Source organism: Rhyacophila brunnea, unplaced genomic scaffold (assembly GCF_057557595.1).
Source record: "Rhyacophila brunnea isolate RB1 unplaced genomic scaffold, BYU_Rbru_1.0 scaffold_22, whole genome shotgun sequence".
In the NCBI taxonomy this organism is placed as follows: Eukaryota; Metazoa; Arthropoda; class Insecta; order Trichoptera; family Rhyacophilidae; genus Rhyacophila; species Rhyacophila brunnea.
In genome coordinates, this window is record NW_028232882.1 from 30,703 (window position 1) to 44,846 (window position 14,144).

Sequence of the window (14,144 nt, forward strand, 5' to 3'; positions counted from 1 at the left end):
AAAGAACAGCTAAGAAGCAAAAATGGATGACAGATGAGATTCTGTCTTTAATGGACGAAAGAAGAAAACGGAAAAATAAAAATGAAACTCAATATAGGACAATTTATAATACCATAAAAAGTAAAATTCGTACAGCTAAAGAAGAATGGATGTCCGACCAATGCAAAGAAATTGAAAATCTCCAATGAAAATACGATTCCTTTAATATGCACAAGAAGATAAAGGAAACATTGGGGATTACCTATCAACTATCTTGAAAGACGAAGATGGGCGTATTATATTAGATATAGAAAAGAAGCTGACTCGTTGGAAGACATATATTGAAAATCTGTTTGATGATGATAGGGGACCTATTGGCTATACTTTTAATAAATGTGAACAAGCCCCATGCATAAATAGGGCAGACATAATAAACGCAATACGAAATTCTAAAAATGGTAAAGCTGTCGGCCCTGATAATATTTACAACGAAGTGATAAAATTATTAGAAGAAGATCAATTGGAAATTCTCGTTGATTTGTTTAATACAATTTACGAAACTGGCATAATTCACGAAGATTGGTTGAAATCGACATTCATCACTCTACCAAAAAAGGCGAATGCAAAGGAGTGTAGCGAGTTCAGAGCAATAAGTTTGATGAGCCACATGTTAAGTGTTATTAAAAATCATCCATAATAGGATTTTTCGAAAATGCGAAGAAGACATGGATGACACTGAACACTGTGACACTTCAGAAGTGGTTTGAGCACTCGCGAAGCACTTTTCAGCTTGAATGTTCTAGTGCAAAGATGCCTAGATGTTAATGTTGATGTTTATATGTGTTTCATCGATTACGAGAAAGCATTCGATACTGTTAGGCATCCTAAACTTCTCGAACTCTTACAGGAGAAAGGCATCGATGCAAGAGACATTCAACTGATAGCTAACTTATATTGGAATCAAACTGCGAATATCAAGGTCGAAAACGAAATCAGTGGAGAGGTAAAAATTCGTCGCGGTGTAAGACAGGCGTGTATATTGTCACCTCTGCTATTTAACATGTACTCAGAAGCCTTACAAGGTGAATCGGTGGGTATTTTGGTTAATGACGATATGCCGATGATACTGTGCTGATTACTGATAGTTTAAAGAGTTTACATCAACTGGTAGAAAAGGTTAATGAGGTCAGTAATTCTTATGGTTTAAAAATTAACCTCAAGAAAACAAAACTATTACTAGTATTGTCATGTAGTGACTATCATGTGGGCTAATGAGGGTAAACACCCTATTGTATTGAACATTTATTGCCAAGTTTGCCACCCCATTTTTATTTATAATCAAAGCTACTTTATTCGATGTATTGTATGTCTAACATTCTATAGTACTATTAACCATTTAATAGTAAGCGAATCTAATTTTATTGCATGTTTCATTACACTCATTGAATTCATGTGAAAACCAACATATTACTTTTAGGGCATTTTATTGTATTATTTCCACCCCATCGAAATCAATAAATCGATTTCGATATTGTATTGTATTGATCAACCCTAATGTAATCCCCTAACCTAACACGTGATATCTAACAAACACGTATTCAACCGCATCACTGATACTCACAAGTGTAATTATTATATAAGGAGAGTAACCCCTCTTATTAGGGACATTCATTCTTGATATTTAATTGAAACACGATCTGATCTCTGAGTCTGTATTCCTGTATTTCATACTTTATAATTGTGCACTTTAGTGACGAATAAAATATAAGTTCTTAATAATCTTCAAAAGCCTTTGATTGATACACTTACCACTCCTGTTGCTAAGATAACCACATAACAAATTAATTGGCGCAGCCGGGTAGGATGTTGTCGGTGTGACTGATCATCACATTAAGTTCCAACTTTTAACTGACAACTATCTAACAGCAACGTGGTAGAAATCAATCTGATTTGGACGGCGACGTGCTTCCAAAATCACCGATTTGAATAATCTGGAAAGGACAAGATCTTCAGGATCAGGACATCAGAAGTCATCACATCATCACAGTAAGAGCAGTGAAGACCTCGTGCGTAGCAGCCAGAAGACTTCGCTCGCATATTCAAGTAAGAGCAGTGAAGACCTCGTGCGTAACAACCCGAAGACTTCGCGCGCATATTCAAGTAAGAGCAGTGAAGACCTCGTGCGTAGCAGCCCGAAGACTTCGCCCGCATATTCAAGTAGGAGCAGTGAAGACCTCTTCCCCGTGCAGCCACTTCTATCAGAGCAGCAAGGTCCTCATCTTGGCAGCAGACGTCATCAGTAAACTCCACGTCCGTGTGAGTAGCAGCCAGAAGACTCTTCGCCCGCATATTTGGTCGTCACGATGTTCCAGCTCATAATCATCATAAAACTGTAAGTTTTTACATAAATTGTCTTTTGTGCCATTTGTTTTGTTTAAACGTGTTACACAGTTTAGGTATACATCACACACAATTAAATATGTCTACTCCACAGCTTGACGGAAAAAATTTGTCGTTAGACACGTTAATGAAGTTTGTCCCTACATTCAATGGAGAGATAAAAAATTTAAATCCTTTCATTAGAGATTGCGACTTTGCAATCCAATTAGCAAACGAGGCATTAAAACCTATTTTATTGAGGTACATTATGAAAAATATAATATATAAAGCTCAACATACTGTAGTTAATTTTACTTTTGACACTTGGTTAGAGTTAAGAACATTTCTCATTAAAACTTATTCGGAAAATAAGCATACTTCACAGTTAGAACTAGAACTAAGGTCATGTAAACAACGCTTTAATGAACCAGTTATCAATTTTTTGCAAAGAATAGAAACTTGTATGAATAATTTATTAGATTCTAATAGGTATACAACAGAAAATAAGTCAGAATTAAAAGGTCGTAATGACGCGATTCAAGAAAGCGCACTTAATACTTTTATATTAGGTTCTATGCCAAGAATTTCTTCTGCTATCAGGTATTCGAAAGCCTCTACATTAACCGAAGCTGGTCATGTAGCTATGCAAGAAGAGAAAACTCTTAAGGCAATGGATGAATTAAGTAATTCGTTTTCCAAAATGAATAGACCAAGTCACACGTCATCTAATTATTTTCCAAACAATAGTCAGAATCGTTCAGCAGGTAATCCAAATAAATTCATTAAGAAAAATGAAGGTAGAGTTAGTCATTTTAATTCAAGTAAAAATAAACCGAATTACAATAATAAATTTTGTGAATATTGTAAGCGAGCAGGTCATGTAGTTAATGATTGTCGTTATCGACAGTGGGATAATAGGCCTCAGGTTAACAGGAATAATCATGTTTCTAAAGATTCTTTAAACGGAGTGAATTCCGGAACAACTGCCGTGTCCCGGAAAATAAACCTAGCAATGGCAGAATATTAAATACTCAGTTAACCAGTGCTTATATAAATATATCTGCAATAGAATCGAAAAATAATTCGTTAAAATTATTAATTGATTCCGGAGCAGACGTGTCATTAATTAATTGTGATTGTTTATGTTCTAATGTACCAATATATAACGAAGAGCAAATTAATTTAAAGGGAATTAACACTTGCGATACATCATTAACAACATTAGGTTATTGTTTTGTAAATCTTAATTTTAACAATTTCAATGACATTCATAAAATGCATGTTCTACCAAAAGAACATAATGTCCCTTTAGATGGAATCTTAGGTGAAGATTTCCTTAACAAGGTTGAAGCCGAAATTAGTTATAAAACTAAATGTTTATCATTTCAAGAATTAAGCATTCCATTTTATGTTAGAGGAGACGGATCTTCTAATACAAATAATGGATATATTTTTATGCTTCAACCTAGGTCAGAAACATTCGTCGAATTTACTGTTTTAAATCCTGAAATTAAGGAAGGATTCGTTCCGGACGTAAAAATATTAGACGGTGTTTATATATCTAGATGTATGACGTCAGTCAACTCTAGTTCAAAAGCTTTTGCAAGCATTTTAAATACTACAGAAAAAGTAGTAAAAGTAAAACATTTATCTCTTAATCTCGAGCCAATAAATAAACGTTCTATATTTAGAATAGAAAATTGTCATAGGAATATTCGTACGTCAGTAGATATTTCCAGAAATGATAAATTAAAAGAGATCCTTAGGACGGATCATCTTAATAAGGAGGAGGCCAGATCTGTATTAGAATTGTGTTATAAATTTAATCATATATTCTTATTAGAAAATGATGCACTGACTTTCGCGAGGTCAGTACAACATGAAATAAATACTGGTGACCATCCTCCAATCTTTACCAAATCGTATAGGTATCCTGAAATACATAAGGCTGAGGTTTCTAAACAAATTGATAAAATGTTAGAGGACAAAATAATAAGTCCATCTACTTCGAGTTGGAGTTCTCCATTATGGATAGTAGCGAAAAAATCGGATTCATCCGGTAATAAAAAATGGCGTATAGTTATAGACTATAGAAAACTTAATAGTATTACGGCAGGTGACTCGTATCCACTGCCCCTTATCGCCGATATTTTAGACCAATTAGGTCACTCAAAGTATTTTACTACTCTAGATCTCGCATCCGGATTTCACCAAATCCCAATGAAAAAAGAAGATGCACATAAGACGGCATTTTCTACGCCTTTTGGTCATTTTCAATATAATAGACTTCCATTTGGTTTGCATACAGGACCTGTAAAATTCCAGCGTTATATGAATAATGTCTTGTCAGGTTTACAAGGACTAAGTGCTTTTGTATATATGGACGACATCGTGGTATATGCAGATAATATTGAAACGCACACTCAAAAATTAAATGAGATTTTTAAAAGGTTAGATAAGTTTAATTTGAAACTTCAACCAGATAAGTGCGAATTTATGAGACGTGAGGTAGTTTATCTAGGACATATTATTTCCAGTGAAGGATTGAAAACCAATCCCGATACAGTTAGAGCGGTTAAGGAGTATCCACAACCGAAAAATGAAAGGGAAATAAAATCATTTTTAGGTCTCACCGGTTATTATCGTAAATTTATTGAAAATTTCAGTGACATTGCAAGACCGTTAACTTCGCTTTTAAAAAAAGATGTTAAGTTTGTCTGGACGGACAAACAAGACTATGCATTTAAAACTCTTAAAGAAAAGCTCACATCAGATCCCATATTACAATTTCCAGAGTTTACGAAACAATTTACTCTAACAACAGATGCTAGTAATTATGCAATTGGAGCAATTTTATCGCAAGGTCCATCTGATCTTCCAATTTCTTATAGTAGTCGTACATTAAATAAAGCAGAAATGAATTATTCTACAATCGAAAAGGAACTTTTAGGAATCGTCTGGAGCGTTCGACACTATAGACCATATTTGTTTGGTAAGAAATTTAAAATCGTTACAGATCATAAACCGTTAACATGGCTATTTAATGTTAAAGATCCAGGATCGCGTCTTGTTAGATGGCGTTTAAAATTAGAAGAATTTGATTATGAAATTGTTTATAAACCAGGTAAGATAAACTCGAATGCAGATGCACTGTCACGTATACAATTAGAAAACAATATTTTACAAGTTCACTCGTCAAAAGACACATATAAAGATTTTATGGAAAATTATTATATGAAAAATAAGTTAGATAATTCTAATATTAATGAGATTGATAAATCCATATTTAGTCAAAATAATCATTTGGCACATTGTATTTCAAATGACAAAGAAATGTCACAGAAAATAGCGTTTGAAGTAAAGGAATTAATTGATAATTATGACGAAATTGTATCGTCTGATTCTAAAGTAGGCGATGTTTTAACATCCCCACATAAAGATAATATAACTATATATCATGTTATAGTTAAGCAAAATTATTGGGAAAAAACCAGTTATCACGAGATATTTCTAGGTTTAAGAAATTTACGAAATGAGTTATTAAAAAACTCACATACTGAGGTATCATTACCACGAATAGGGAGTGGTTATGATAATTTGAATTGGAATAAGGTTAAAGAAATAATCGAATACGTATTTTATAATACCAACATAAAGGTATTTATTTGTCATAATATTATTATTAATCCGAGTATTGATCAAATACCTCAGATTTTAAGAGAAAATCATGATCTGCCAACAGGCGGACATTCAGGGCTCCATAGGACAATTAATCGTATCAAACTTAAATATAGATGGTCTAATATGCATAGAGATATTAAACAGTATGTACGTCAATGTGAATCATGTCAGAAAAATAAAGTTAACCGTCAATTAACACGTCAACCGTTAGAAATAACTACGACAAGTACCACAGCTTTCCAGCGTATAGCTTTGGATATAGTAGGTCCACTTAATATGTCAGAAAATGGAAACAGGTATATACTTACCTTACAAGACGATCTTACTAAATTTTCACAAGCATACCCTATACCTAATCATGAAGCAGAAACTATTGCAAAACAATTGACAGAAAAATTTATATGTAACTTTGGTATTCCAACTAGTATACTTACCGATCAAGGAAAAGATTTCACATCAAATTTACTAAAGAATGTAGCAAAACTATTTAAAATTAAGCAGATCCAAACAACAGCATATCGACCACAGTCTAATGGCGGAATTGAAAAATTTCACGCTTGCTTAGCTGATTATTTAAAACATTTTATTTCAGATAAGCTAAATAATTGGGATGAATGGGTCCCATTTGCTATTTTTTCATATAATTCAACCCCACACACATCTACAAAATTTTCACCGCATGAATTAGTATTTGGACAAAAACCTGAATTACCAACAGCATTAAAGCATACAGAATTTAAATATACTTATGATTCTTTTCTCGATAACCTCAAGCTTCGATTAACTAGATCACACGAAATTGCTAGGAATAATTTGATTAATCAAAAGCATATATCTAAAAAATATTATGATAAGAAGGCAAAAGTTATTAAATTTAATAAAGGAGACTCAGTATATTTGTACAATAACAGTATTACTAAGTCTAAAAAATTAAGCCCTAATTACCAAGGACCTTATGAAGTTATGCAAGTACATTCTCCTGTGAATGTTAGTATTAAGATAAAAAATAAGTTAATAAGAGTGCATACTAATAGGTTAAAACATGCTATTTCAGATTGATAGCGTCTGCGTGCAGTCAGCATGCCGACTACGAAATTGAAACGATTTCTACGTCACCAGGTATATATTTCGATAATTTAGGATTTCTCAAATTTTATGATTCTTCATGGAAACTTGTGACATATTATGACATATCAACACTTAGTGCAGAAATTAAAATGGTAGACAATATTTACAAAAAGACTTCTTACGTTTGCTACTTAACAACTAAGAAAATGGAAACTCATATATGTAATCAAAATATAAAAAATATTGAAGCAAAATTACCTAACCTAAAGGCGTTAGAAAAATCTTTGTATAATTTAGTGGGTCATAGTGACCAAAATCAAGTTAAGTCTAGGCAGAAAAGAGGATTGATAAATGCTATTGGAGCAATTTCAAAAACTTTATTTGGAACTCTAGATCAAAGCGATGGAGAGTATTATGAAAAATTAATAGATAAGGTAGTATCTGACGATAAAAATATTCTAAATGTAGTTAGAGATCAAACTCAAATCCTGAAAACTACGATAGGCAATTTTAATCATTCCATTACACACATTAAGATAATTGAAGATGCATTTAATAAAAATATTGCATCGTTTAATTCGTATTCTTCAAAATTAGGAGATCGAGTAAACACTATCACTCTAGTTGAAGCCGTTTTGGAACACATTTCTTCTTTGTTTTATTATGTTTCTCAATTAGAGATAGAATTGAACACAGTTATTGATTGTATTTTATTTGCGAAACAAAATATATTGCACCCTTCAGTTATTACGCCTACTCAGTTTATAGAAGCATTGAAAGAAACAATTTCTAAACTTCCGACATCGACCTCTTATCCTGTCACCGTAGATATAAAAAACGCTCACGAGTTGTTTTCTATTGTAGACATTAAGACTCTATATAGTAACTCTAGACTAATTTATATTATTTCTATTCCTTTAATTAGTAATACTATATTCAGATTGTTTCACGTTATTCCATTACCAATAAAAAATAATGATGCATATTTATCGATTCACCCAAATATAAAATATTTAGCGATCTCTGAATCAAAACTCGAGTATTGCAGTCTTCCAGACTTAAGCAATTGCAAAATATTAAGCGATAAATCGAGATTTTGTGAACAAAAACATATTATTTACTCGACACACTCTAAACCGACGTGTGAAACAGAATTATTGTCAAATACCAATGTAATACCTTCAATATGTAACACCCAAAAAACACTCAAGGCACTAAACATATGGCATAAATTACAATCACCGTCAGAATGGATATATGTTCTTCATAATAAGGATATGTTAACTTTAAATTGTAATGGTAAGATTTATGATGAAAATTTAATTGGAACAGGTATTTTAACGTTATTGTCAAATTGTAAGGGTTATTCTTCGAATGCAATATTTACGTCAAGCATCGAACAAAAAAGTAATTTTACCGCAATTATTCCAAAAATTGATATTATTAATGATAATTGTTGCAACGAAGAAAAACTCAATGACAGCATTCATATTCCATTGTTGGAAAACATTCATTTTTCAAATACTGGTTTAGAAGATATAAATATAATATCTCATAAGATTACTTCTTTTACCAAAAATATTGATGAATTGCTTGAAAAGCCACAAATGAAAAGGCATATAACATTTTATCAATATCTTATTTATATTATAAGTACCTCGGTTGTAATTTACATAATTTATAAATGTATAAGAATGTATTTTTTCCTTAGGTTAAGAATGTCAAGAGCTAATAGATCCGATGCAGATTTAGCAAATGTATTTAATATGTGTTCGGGAAATGTTAACCGAAATAATCAAACTGAAAATGTTGAAATGTCTTTAACTCAAGAAGCCGAAAGCGCTGCCCCACTGAGAAGGAGCGCGAGATTGTCAACACTTGCTAATAATTAAGAAAATTATCTATAATAATTATTCTTAAATCTTAGGGGTGAGATGTCATGTAGTGACTATCATGTGGGCTAATGAGGGTAAACACCCTATTGTATTGAACATTTATTGCCAAGTTTGCCACCCCATTTTTATTTATAATCAAAGCTACTTTATTCGATGTATTGTATGTCTAACATTCTATAGTACTATTAACCATTTAATAGTAAGCGAATCTAATTTTATTGCATGTTTCATTACACTCATTGAATTCATGTGAAAACCAACATATTACTTTTAGGGCATTTTATTGTATTATTTCCACCCCATCGAAATCAATAAATCGATTTCGATATTGTATTGTATTGATCAACCCTAATGTAATCCCCTAACCTAACACGTGATATCTAACAAACACGTATTCAACCGCATCACTGATACTCACAAGTGTAATTATTATATAAGGAGAGTAACCCCTCTTATTAGGGACATTCATTCTTGATATTTAATTGAAACACGATCTGATCTCTGAGTCTGTATTCCTGTATTTCATACTTTATAATTGTGCACTTTAGTGACGAATAAAATATAAGTTCTTAATAATCTTCAAAAGCCTTTGATTGATACACTTACCACTCCTGTTGCTAAGATAACCACATAACAGTATCAAAAATAGCGACACCAGACACCAACACAAATTTTGTCATTAACAGCGAACCAATCGAACGTGTGACCCATTATAAATATTTAGGTACATGGGTCAATGAGAAATGGGACCAGTCTCAGGAAATAAAAACTAGAATTGAGATCGCAAGGAGCGCCTTTCTCAAAATGAGACGCCTCCTTAGCAATCGAGATCTTAACTTAGGTCTGAGACTGCGTATGGTGCGTTGTTATGTTCTCTCATTTCTTTTCTATGGTATGGAAGTATGGACGCTAAACCAAGAGATGTCACGGAGACTTGAAGCTTTCGAGATGTGGCTGTATAGGCGCATCCTCAAAATTCCTTGGACTGACCGGGTGACAAATGTTGAAGTTCTCAATCGAATGGGAAGGACCGAGAAGTTCTACGTAGCATCAAAACCAGGAAACTGCAGTACCTCGGCCACATTATGAGAGGACAAAAATACAGCATTCCCCAACTTGTCGACCAAATTCTCCTACTAACTCTCCACTTTTACCTTTACCAATCTTTGCGTTGAAATCTCCTATAATTAAGGTAACTTCATTATCTTTCGACGATTTTAGAATTTCATTTATCTGTTGATAGAATTCTTCTATAACATCGTCATCTTTGTCGGCAGTTGGAGCGTACACCTGTATTATATTAACATTACCCATCCATGATTTGAGTTGTAATAGCATTACTCTGTCAGAGTAAGGAACAAAACTATTGACCGATCTGTTAATTTTATCGGTCACTATGATACCCACTCCATTTCGATGGTGGTTATCATCATTTCCCGAATAATACAAGGTGCCGTTGTCAGTTTTAAATCTGCCGTTAGGATGTCTAATTTTAACCGATTCATTTCCATAATAACGTTTTGCAATTTTCCACATTTAAACATTGATCGCACATTCCAGGTCGCAATCTTCATAGCCGGCCCGGGGATTCTTAGCACCCTCTGACCATTTAAGGCCTGCCGGGGACCAAGGGCCATGCAATTTAATTTTCCAGCCATGATGATTACTAGGGATATAGTTAATGTAGTAGTTTCCCGTTGCTTTCTACATCGCAGTGTCAAAGCCATTAAAGTCGTTGCGACCATGCCTTCAGTTATCTAAATGTAAGCTGTACCGAAGTCCATCCTCTCCACCTTACATCAGTACTGGTAATTGGTGCTGCCCAATACCAGGGATATTTATTGACTTCCCAGTCTAGATCCGCTGTGTTCTGCGATACCAGGGTCATCTCTAGGAGGATGTGGTGCTGGCACCACGCACAGACGGTCTCGGTAAGGGAGAGGCTAATGATCTATTTTAGATCTATATTACGCATCCACTTGCCTTGTAGGACAGCGAGGACCAGTGTCTGGTTTACTCAGAACAAAGGTACTACCTCTGCAGCCCTACTTAACCCTTCTTCACGGTAAAGATCTGGGAGATCCCATTCCGCTGGTATGTCTCGCATTGTAGCACATTCGATATCTGCCATTATACGTCTTGCAGATACGGCTGGGCACGGATAATGTGCATATGCGCCTGGTACGTCTGTGATATTGCCAAAATATCCTGGCAATTCGTCATCTACAGCTTCAGTCAAATCTGGTTTTCTGAAGCCAAATGTTACATCTTTCCCATTTATATTCGTATTACCAAGCCCTGATAAATACTAAGAAATTAACTGAGGTGCATTTAAATCAAAAACTTCCATCATCCTTATAAATTCAGATTCATCATATGAAACTGGTTTTTGGAGCAATCTATAATATGCTAACATTGAACAATAATAATTGTACATTGACAGTGAAATTTTCTTAAGGAACGAAACTGAGTTAGCTGAGAGCGTATTGTATTCCGCCTCAACTACTATGGGCAGGTTCTCCATTCCAGGATGAACGTCTAGCTGTTCCGCCGTTTTAGAGAAAGATTCTCCCGGCCCTGCGAAGATTGCCTCGTTATATAACGGGTCATTCTTTAGTACTGACTCGTTCTTGGACAGATAAGCCCCCTGAGGTACTTGAGTTGGCTTGGGAATTGTAGGTAGTGTAGACTGCACTGCTGGCCTCGCCATCTATCTACCTTTGTTCGTGACACCACGACCACCTCATGACCACGGAACCCGGATCCACGATGGCATCCCGGCTGAGGAGCATAATTTGATTGCTCCTGCTGCTGATATTGCAGAACAAAATTTGTTGCGCCATACCCTCCTTGTTGTTGTGATGAATATTCATTGTTCTGGTTCATCTTATTTGAAATGCCCAATCCTCGGTCTTGACACGCGTTAGCGAAAAAGGATTTAAAGTCATTTGACTGTTTAGAGCCCCTTGACTGAATTTCCTCCTATATAAAATAATATCACGATTACCTATCTTAATTAAACACGTTACCGGACCTGTGGGAGCTTTAATCCTCGTGACCGGATCTGTCCTCGATATCGAGCAACGTGCTTATGTGCTTCTTTATGTTAAGTAGTGCATTTGGCAACTGGTTCACGAATTCTAGCAAGTTTTTGATTCTTTGGATTTGGAATAACCTGGTTCTAAAGTTCTATAAATATATCGGAAATGTTTTGCTTTCTTGGGAAATATTTGTCAACAAGTTTTTTTGAACTATTAATCATTTTTATTATATGAGGTTATTGGACCGTACATGTTTCAGTCAAAAAACTATTTCCACTCGGCACGTAAAACCATTTTCCCCATCTACTAAAACTCAGTGTCAAAACACCAACATAACCTCAAAACTATATTCATTGATTTTTTTGCGTGAGTATATCTTTTGTAGCTTCGAGTTATTGTAATGTGATTAGGAATTAATATATTACATAATACACATTGCTTAGGTAACGAAGAATATTAAATTCAAGGTAATATCTAACTAATTTGGCAAGTAGAATGTTTGGTTTTTACAATGTATTTTCATTAAAATATATTAATAAATATCCCTCGTCTTGTAAGCCTAGCATTTGTTACGACACAGAAGTGATAGCAGTGTGACAGCTAGTTGTCATGGACCAAGGTTGGGGAGCGGGGCTATCTTTATTATTTTATTACTTTATTACCCAACTCAAGAACACAAAGCCGGTGTGCCAAGAATTCAGTGGTCCATCATTATTTTTTTTTAAGATTTTTTTAAGTAAACTCCCACTGTGCATATACTCTGAGGTGTTCCCAAAATTGATGTGTGTTCAATATAAAGAATGTTACAATTAAATAAATCTGTTTATCAAACGCTTTGTCAAGCCCTGGTCAACACTGAATGAAAGTCTCAAGATTTTAAAATTGTTTTCGTAATTCAACATAAGCCTGGTTTGTTACTGTTTCTATGTTATAACGTTTAAATTGTTAAAAACATATTGTTAAAATAAATATGTATTATATAATTTCATTTTATGGTGTTATATTTAACAACTTAAAAGTGAATATTATAATTTATCTAGTATGGTTTGGTTAAACAGGTTTCAATTAAATTTTAAAAATTAACTAACGCCATCTGAAAGTTATTATTAGGTCGATGAAAACAATGACCGACAAAATTTAGTGTGCACCATTTTTTTTTGTCAGATCTCTTTAGCCTACCTCCGCCCATCGCCGCCACTGTTATGCAATGAAATGAGAAAATACTTACCTCCTAAAATTAATGTATATAATGACTCATTTCCATGGTGCTACAACTAGGAATTAGTAGTTTTGTCTCATCTAAACTGAATTGTAGAAAAGTGACAAAACATTGGCCCTACGAGGAGTGAGGACAACTAGTAATTTTTTCGAGTTGTAATTCTCTGGAACTGAAGAGAAGCGATATACGAATATAATGGTTAACATAACAAATTTTTGATTTATCGTACTACGGAACTGCAACATCGATACTGCATTTTTAAAATTATCACAATATGTATCTTTATAGCAATTTTATTAGGATGCTGAGAATTTAACTAATTCATTAAATATGCGATTGTAAATTAGGTCTCGCCTCCAAATATTTCATTATTTACTATTCCATGAAAAAATATTGTTTGAAAATGTAAATGTACGGACTGAGTGGACAGCGTTTGGCTGGGCGTGAGCGGTGTGCGCAACACAAACGTATAACCGTGTATGAAAATGTTCTTGGACAATCTCTTTTTTTGGTTATACGTTTGAGTTGCTCACGCCCTGCTGAACGCTGTCCACTCAGGCCGTATTCTATGAGTCAAATTATATAAGGTTGTTGCTATAACAATAATAACATTTTATATACCATGATACAAAACAATTAGTGTTATCGACTGACACCTCCTATGTAAAAGGTCGGAACTGCGTTTTTGACTATTTTGACTTAGTTGCCTTTTATTAAATAATTTTAAAGATAATAAAACAGTTATATCACAAAAAAATCAATCAATATTGTATAGGCTTAAATAAAAAAATTATGATTCCATCATTTAAATTTACATTATGGTGTCATTCAAATTTACTGAAAAGTTATCATTTTGCAGTTCCGACCTTATAATATGTAGGG